At 39.3% G+C, this 9581-nt stretch overlaps 1 pseudogene; it reads right to left on the reverse strand.

The window, feature by feature from the left end:
* Positions 1-606: 606 nt before the first annotated feature.
* Positions 607-1719, reverse strand: LOC114614695 (annotated as a pseudogene).
* Between the last annotated feature and the right edge of the window lie 7862 nt (positions 1720-9581).

Below are 9581 nucleotides of genomic sequence, written 5' to 3' on the forward strand. Positions count from 1 at the left end.
CCACAATCAATCAAACTTCAGAGTTCTGGAGACCTGTCCTAATGAATACAACTACAAAATGCATCTATATTTAAGGCTCAGGTAATATAGCATAAAAATGATGCAAAGATTGTACAAACCAGAGGATCAGGGAGTTTTCTGTTACCACTGATGAATAATGCAAGTATCTTTTTACATAAATTATTTTGAAAAATGTGTATTTGTCCATTCTTTCATATATTGTTTTCTTTTTTTTTTTGAAAAGTTAAAAATTCCTTAATTTTTTATTCCTGGTACCACTACAACAATTTACAGGGCAATATACCTGATATAATGAAAAGAAAAAGACAAAGCTACAACAGATAAAAGACCTCAGGAATGTACATCTAATCAACATTGCATTAATCAGTAGCACCTTTTTGCAAACTGTGGCTCTGACAGTCCTGAACAAGAAGGGTTTCCTGTTTAAGCTGCAGTAACTTTTCTGACTATGGATCATCGTTCCTTCTGTGGCAGATTTTTACAGATCCTCTAATGCATTTGGGACGACTGTCTCAAAGTAACCTGCAGCTTTCCTGAACACCTCCCTCTCTCTCCTGCTAAGAACTGTAGCCGTTTCTGTTTGTTTTAAAACCTTCTGCTACCATGTCCACCACTTCCACCTCCAGATCCTCAGCCACCACCATAGGGATGGACTGAGCTTCTTCCACCAAAACTGCCCCCTTCATGGGTCCATACTTCGATTGTTGCTGTCCTCTATAATTTCCAGAGTCATTATAGTTCCCACCACCATAGTTACCTCCACCAAAATGTCCTCCTTCGTTGTAACCATCATAGCCTCCTCCACCACCACCATATCCACCACCTTGGTTTCCACATCCCCATCCACCACCTCCATAACCTCCTCTACTACTGTAACCAGGACCACCACCATAGTTGCCACCATCACCTCCAAATCCATTATATCCACCATCACCACCTCCATAACTACCTCTGCTACCACCACCTCCACCACCATAGCCTCCTCTTCCACCAAAGTTTCCTCCACGACCAAAGTTCCCTCCACCACCTCCAACGTTTCCTCCACGACCCACGAAGTTGCCAGATCCACCTCCACGACCTCTCTGGGATCCAGCAGACTGCATCTCTTGTTTAGAAAGGGCCTTTTTCACTTCACAATTATGCCCATTAATAGTGTGGTATTTCTGAACAACAATTTTATCAGCTATGTCACGATCATCAAAAGTTACAAAAGCAAATCCTCTCTTTCCCACTCTGCCTGTCTTCCGTCACTTCTGTGGTTTCAGTCTTTTCTAAGTAGTCTCTCAGATTATGTTCTTCCGTATCCTCTTTAATACCACCAACAAAAAATGTTCTTCACCGTTAAATGGGCACCGGGATTTACAGAATCCTCTCTAGAAACAGCTCTCTTTGGTTCCATCACACTCCCAACAAACTTGTGTGGCCGAGCACACATTGCAGCATCCACCTCTTCAACACAAGAGTAGGTCACAAAACCAAAGCCTCTGGAGCGTTTTGTTTGGGGATCTCTCATTACCACACAGTCTGTAAGTGTGCCCCATTTCTCAAAATGTTCTCTTAAGCTATCATCTGTGGTTTCAAAGCTCAGACCACCAATAAACAGCTTCCTCAGCTGCTCTGGTTCCTTTGGAACCTCCTCCCCGCGGCGGCCCAGCCGGAGTCAGGCTTGGAGCGACCGGGCAGTGGTTTTACCTCCATTTTGAGACCGGACCTCATATCTTGTTTTCAACAGGTGGCACCACATTTCTTCTTTACATTACTTTTCCTCTGCCTGAGCATATGCTGTGAAACTGTTTTTCAAAGGTTTACAGGCAATGAATTTTGTAAGAATTTGTTTATTTAGTCATTCTTCAATTTTTAATATTCTTATGGAGGTATAATTCATGTCAAATTCTATCATTTAAATTAAATATTTTCCAGGACATTTTTGGTGCATAATTTTGAAAAAATTGTCAGTGTTAAATACTATCATATTTTATTATTTGTTATATGTGTGTGTCTCTATGTCACCTTTGAATGAAATTTTATAGACATAAATTTGTATAAAAAAGGTTTATTCTCAAGTATCTTAACTCCTATTCCTTCTTAGTTCGATTATTTCTTTTGAAAGAAACGATTGAATAAACAATGAATTTTAAAGTTTCTCATTCTTTAAAAAATGGGTAATAAAAATTTAGTTGGAATTTTGATGGGGATTGCATTGAATGTGTAGATTGCTTTTGGTAAGATGGCCATTTCTACTATGTTAGTCCTGCTAATACATGAGCTTGGGAGATCGTTCCATTTTCTGAGGTCTTCTTCAATTTCTTTCTTCAGAGACTTGAAGTTCTTGTCATATGGATCTTTCACTTGCTTGGTTAGAGTCACACCTAAGATATTTTATATTATTTGTGACAAGTGTGAAGGGTGTCATTTTTCTAATTTCTATCTCAGACCATTTATTCTTTGAGTAGAGGAAGGCTACTGGTTTGAGTTAATTTGCTGAAGTGGTTTATCAGCTGAAGGAGTTCGCTGGTAGAATTTTTGGGATTGCTTACATATACTATCATATAATAGACAAATAGTGGTATCTTGACTTCCTCCTTCCCAATTTGTATCCCTTTGACCTCCTTTTGTTGTGTAATTGCTCTGGATAGGACTTCGAGTACTATATTGAATAGATAAAACAAGAGCAGGCCTTCTGCTCTTATTCTTGATTTTTGTAGTTACTCAGAAATCAAGGCAGAGCCTGACATAGCTGTCTCCTTAGAGGTCTGTAAGAGTCTGACATATTCAGAGGCAGATGCTCACAGCCAACCATTGAACTGATCATGGGGTTCCCAATGGAGGAGTTAGAGTGAAGACTGTAGGAGCTGAAAGGGTTTGCGACCCCATGAGGAGAGCAACAATATCAACCAACCAGAGCCCCAGGGTCTAAACCACCAGCCTGGGAGCACTTAGGGAGGGACCCATGGCTCCAGCTATATATGCAAGGGAGAATGGTCCTGTCAGATATAGGTGGGAGAGGAGATCCTTGGTCCCATGAAGGCTGGACGCCGTGTGTGGGGGGAATTCGAGGGTGGGGAGGTGGAGTTGGGGGTAGGTAGGGGCACATCCTCATAGAAGCAGGAGAAGGGGGATGAGATAAGGGGTTCCTGGGTGGGTGGGGGATGTGGTAAGGGGAGAACACCTGAAATGTAAATAAAATATCCAATTAAAAAAAAGCTTTAAAAAAAAGTGAAATAAATCTATCATATGACCCAGCTACAACATTCGTTGACATATGCTCAAAAGAAAATATATCATCCTACACCAAAGATAATTGTACAGCTGTGTTCATTACTGTTCAGTTCACAGTAGCCATCAAATGGAATTGACCCAAATGTGCTTCAACAGATGAATGGATAAAAAAAATATGTCATACACTTCTTGCTCAATGAAATAACATTTAGAAATAAATGAAAGTGAAATCATGAAATGTTCAGGTAAATGGGTGAATGGATGAATATATATATTGAGTGATGTAACCTAGACCCAGAGAGATATAGTTGCATATTCTTCTCATTGACAGTACCTAGCTCCAAATCCTCAGTTTCATTGGTGAAACCACAGAAACAAGGTGGAACCAGCAAACTCTAAAGGAAATATAAGCAGAGGCTGCTTGAAGAAAGATGTCAAGATACAAGTTATATGAACAGTAGAAATCAGTAAAACAAGAAGAGGATCTCCAACAGTGGGCCAAAGAGGGAGGACAACACAGAAGTAGAAGGTACGATGAGGGACAAATAACACCAATAGTGTTTAACAAAGCCTCAAGGAATCATATTTTGTTGTATTTACACAAAATTATAGACATGTGAATTACAATAATTATTATAATAATAGATATCTTCAATATGTATGCATATATTTAAGATTATATATTACTCAGGTTTACAATGCTCCCCACAAGACACAAAGACAAAAAAATGCAGTAGCATGTATGACTAATCTCCATTCATATCATTCATATGGTCAGCATAATCCAAGTAACTCCCAAAATAATATAGGCTATTAGGTATAATATAACATAGATTGCTTCCTAGAGACAGAAGTTATAGCCCTACTTCTGAAGACACTGTATACTTAGGACACGAGTCTTAGATTACACAGCTAGATCTAACCTGAAAATCTCCTTCCTGGTGATTAGCTTCCATAGTTTCAAAATACCACCCAAGCTCCAATGTGAGGGAAGAACTTGATAGTCCTTCTCAGCTGCAAAACTTATGAACCACAATAATGACCAGCATGGCCTGTTATCTGTAAAAGTGAAATAACTAGCACTCACATGTTGGTGGTAACCAATGGCTGTCTAATTGAACTTAAGGCTTACTCAACGGGATGCAAGTTATGCCTAGTCAGCTACCAAAACCAGAGAACTCATGAACTATGCAAAACAAATCTACTACTGTCATTTTGCTAGATCAACATGATTCTCTAATACAATCTAAATCTTTTTCTTGTACCCAGAGATAAATGTAGCTACCACCCCTCACCAAAGAAACTTCTTTATGGCAAATGTAGACAATCACATAAAACCACAACTGGCAAAAATGAAAAGATAACAGATCGTGGGAATCCTAATTTATCATATGACATACAAGGCCATGTGTCCTGAGTTACGTAGGAGCATTAAGAGTGACAAAACACAGATAGGCTATGACTATCTGGAATTCTACAATAAGGAAAATGGATCTGGTCTGAAGAGAAATTGGGTATTATTACAAATTCTTTAGAAAGAAAATACAATTTAAAAAAATTCATTCACCAAATAACTCTAGTGTCAGTGCACAGAAACCTTTGGGACTTGATTGAAAAGTTTGAAACTTTGCAGTGTAATGGGCATAATTATTAACACGGACTTTTAGGTCACCTCTGGGATTTTCATTCTCTTAAATGCAAACACGTCAGACCATTATACATATATTATCATGAGTTCTGACACTAGTACCATAAAGCAAAGAATATACTGAGAAAAAATCCTCTCAGTAAAACCAGGTAAAAGGGTTATTCTAATATATTTCTTCTTTTAACTTTTGCCATCAGATGTATTAGTTACTATTTATATTCTTCCAAACTTTCAACTTCTTTCTGGTCTTCTGGATAAATGAAAGGTGTATGAAAATAGAGGGAAGTGTAACACAATAATTAATACGACTTTCTGAAAGGATGAGATTTTAGAATATACACAAGGTCACAAATAATCTGCTAGTAATGCAAAGTATTTCTGTGTTACATAACTTTATACACTGCACTTAGTTATTAGAACAATGAAATTTAAACTGTCTTCTTTGATTGTTCTAGTTATGGAAATGTAAACACATTAAGTCCATCAAATTAGCACAATTAGCTTTAGTAGTATGCCCTAATATACCACTGGTACAGGGAAACAAACTAGAATTCCAATAATCTTTTAAAGTTTAAAAGGTTTTCTGACTAAGCATTAGAAACAAGTTTAAGAAGTGAAATTATTTATTAGATTTATCTACTATAGTATAATGTAGACAATCACAATATTAGAAAGAATCATTAGAATAGATAAAGACTCATAGTTCCTGACACTTCCGGTTTGGGACCGAGCCTAGAGCAGGTCGCAGGCAGCAGCTCCGTACCCAACCGCAGAAAACCAAGAAAAACAGGGACTCCCAGGAGCTTGAACTCACGCAGCATCCCAGGTAAGGAAAAAGCAGCACTCACCCCAAACAGGGAGCAACAGGGACCCACTGGGACCCAGGAATTCGCTCCTGGCCTGGAGCGGGCTCCATCCGGTCGGGGCCCGAGCACTCGCGGATCCCGGGAGGCAGCTCTGCACCCAATCTCCCAGACTCCAGAGGAAGCGGGGCTCGCAGGACCTCTGTGCCAAGCAGGGTCTTGGGCTAGGAGGTGGCAGTGCTTGCCCCCGAACAGGGAGTGGCTAGGACCCACTGGGACCCAGGAGTTCACTCCAGGGCCCGGAGCGTGGGTTCCTTCCGGTCTGTGCCAGAGCAGATCCCGGGAGTCAGCTCTGCACCCAATCTCACAGAACCTAGAGGGAGCCGGGCTCTCCGTGGCTCAAGCTAGCTCAAGCAGTTTCTTAGGCTAGGAGGTGGCAGTGCTCGCCCCCAATCAGGGAACAACTGGGACCCACTGGGACCCACTGGGACTCATTGGGATCCAGAAATCCGCTCCTGACCCGGAGCCCCGGCCCCTTCCGGTTTCCACCTGAGCACCGAGCACATCTTGGGCCTCATCTCTAACTCAAGCAGCAAAACCCATCCCAAACAGTTCTGACACAACCTAGATAATAGGAAAGACAGGCCCCAGTCAGAGACAGCTCTGATAGCACAAAGGTGATCCAGATGGCGAAAGGCAAGCGCAAGAACACAAGCACCAGCAACCCAAGGTACTTGCCATTATCAGAACCTAGTTCTCCCACATTAGAAAGTCCTGAACTCCCCATATCACCAGGAAAACAAGAACCAGATCTAAAATCATTTCTAATGATGATGCTAGAGGACTACAAGAAGGAAGTAAATAACACTATCAAAAAACTTGAGGAGAACACAGGAAAACAGGATGAAGTCCTTAAAGAAACACAAAAATCCTTTAAAGAATTACAAGAAAACACAAACAAACAGATGAAGGAATTGAACAGAACCATCCAGGACATAAAAATGGAAGTGGAAACAATAAAGAAATCACAAAGGGAGACTATCCTGGAGATAGAAAACCTAAAAAAGAAATCAGGAGTCATAGACACAAGCATCACCAACAGAATACAAGAGATAGAAGAAAGAATCTCAGGTGCAGAAGATACCTTAGAAAATATTGACACAACTATCAAAGAAAATGCAAAATGCAAAAAGTTGCTATCTCAAAATATCCAGGAAATCCAGGACGCAATGAGAAGACCAAACCTAAGGATAATAGGTATAGATGAGAGTGAAGATTCCCAACTTAAAGGGCCAGTAAATATCTTCAACAAAATTATTGACGAAAACTTCCCTAACCTAAGGAATGAGATGCCCATAATCACACAAGAAGCCTACAGAACGCCAAACAGACTAGATCAAAAAAGAAATACCTCCCGTCACATAATAATCAAGACTCAAAATGTACAAAACAAAGACAGAATTTTAAAAGCAGTAAGGGAAAAAGGCCAAATAACATATAAAGGCAAACCTATCAGAATTACACCTGACTTCTCACCAGATACTATAAAAGCCAGAAGATCCTGGACAAATATCATACAAACCCTAAGAGAACATAAATGCCAGCCCAAGCTACTTTACCCAGCAAAACTCTCAATTACCATAGACGGAGAAACTAAGATATTCCATGACAAAATTGAATTTACACAGTATCTTCCCACAAATCCAGCTTTACAAAGGATAATAGCAGGAAAGCTCCAATACAAGGAGGGCAATCATACCCCAGAAAGAGCAAGAAAATAATCCTTTTCCATCAAACCCAAAAGAAGATAACCACACAAACGATGTCTCCACTATTAGCAAAAATGACAGGAAGCAAGAACACCCTCTCCTTAATATCTCTTAACATCAATGGACTCAATTCCCCAATAAAAAGGCATAGGCTAATGGACTGGATACGCAAACAGGACCCAGCTTTTTGCTGCTTACAGGAAACCCACCTCAGTGACAAAGACAGACACTACCTTAGAGTAAAAGGTTGGAAAACAATTTTTCAAGCAAATGGCACTAAGAAACAAGCGGGAGTAGCCATTCTAATATCGAATAAAATCAACTTTCAACTTAAAACTATCAAAAAGGATAAGGAAGGGCATTTCATACTTGTCAAAGGAAAAGTCAACCAACATGAACTCTCAATTCTGAATATCTATGCGCCAAATACAAGAGCATCGAATTTCATAAAAGAAACCTTACTAAAGCTCAAAACACACATTGCACCTCACATAATAATAGTGGGAGACTTCAACACCCCACTCTCAGCAATGGATAAATCATGGAAACAGAAACTAAATAGAGATACAGTAAAACTAACAGAAGTTATGAACCAAATGGACTTAACAGATATCTATAGAACATTTCACCCTAAAGCAAAAGAATATACCTTTTTCTCAGCACCTCATGGTACCTTCTCCAAAATAGACCATATAATTGGGCACAAGACAGGCCTCAACAGATATAAGAAAATTGAAATAATTCCCTGCATCCTATCAGATCACCATGGTCTAAGGCTGGTCTTCAAAAATGACAAAGAGAATGGAAAGCCCACATTTACATGGAAACTGAACAACACCCTACTCCTTGATAATCAGGTAAGGGAAGAAATAAAGAAAGAAATTAAAAACTTTTTAGAATTTAATGAAAATGATGACACATCATACCAAAATGTATGGGATACAATGAAAGCAGTGCTAAGAGGAAAATTCATAGCTCTAAGTGCCTACAAAAAGAAACTGGAGGGAGCATACACTAACAGCTTGACAGAGCACCTGAAAGACCTAGAACAAAAAGAAGCTAATACACCCAAGAGGAGTAGAAGGCAGGAAATAATTAAACTCAGGGCTGAAATCAACCAAATTGAAACAAAAAGAACTATCCAAAGAATCAATAAAACCAGGAGCTGGTTCTTTGAGAAAATCAACAAGATAGATAAACCCTTAGCTAGACTAATCAGAGGGCAGAGAGACAGTATCCAAATTAATAAAATCAGAACTCAAAAGGGGGACATAACAACAGAAACTGAGGAAATTAAAAAAATCATCAGATCCTACTACAAAAGCCTATATTCAACAAAATTGGAAAATTTGGATGAAATGGACAATTTCCTAGACAAATACCAGTTGCCAATGTTAAATCAGGACCAGATAAACCATCTAAACAGTCCCATAACCCCAAAAGAAATAGAAGCAGTCATTAAAAGTCTCCCTACAAAGAAAAGCCCGGGACCAGACGGTTTTAGTGCAGAATTCTATCAGACCTTCAAGGAAGACCTAATCCCAATTCTTTTCAAACTATTCCACAAAATAGAAACAGAAGGTACACTACCCAACTCATTCTTTGAAGCCACAATTACACTCATACCTAAGCCACACAAAGACCCAACAAAGAAAGAGAACTTCAGGCCAATCTCCCTTATGAACATTGATGCAAAATTACTCAATAAAATTCTAGCAAACCGAATTCAAGAACACATCAAAACAATTATCCATCACGATCAAGTTGGCTTCATCCCAGGAATGCAGGGTTGGTTCAATATTCGGAAATCCATCAATGTAATCCATTATATAAACAAACTCAAAGAAAAAAACCACATGATCATCTCACTAGATGCTGAGAAAGCATTTGACAAAATTCAACACCCCTTCATGATAAAAGTCTTGGAAAGGTCAGGAATTCAAGGTCCATACCTAAACATAGTAAAAGCAATTTACAGCAAACCAGTAGCCAGCATTAAACTAAATGGAGAGAAACTTGAAGCAATCCCACTAAAATCAGGGACTAGGCAAGGCTGCCCACTCTCCCCCTACTTATTTAATATAGTATTGGAAGTCCTAGCCAGAGCAATTAGGCAACACA

Source organism: Grammomys surdaster, unplaced genomic scaffold, assembly GCF_004785775.1.
Source record: "Grammomys surdaster isolate TR1022 unplaced genomic scaffold, NIH_TR_1.0 126398, whole genome shotgun sequence".
Classification (NCBI taxonomy): domain Eukaryota; kingdom Metazoa; phylum Chordata; class Mammalia; order Rodentia; family Muridae; genus Grammomys; species Grammomys surdaster.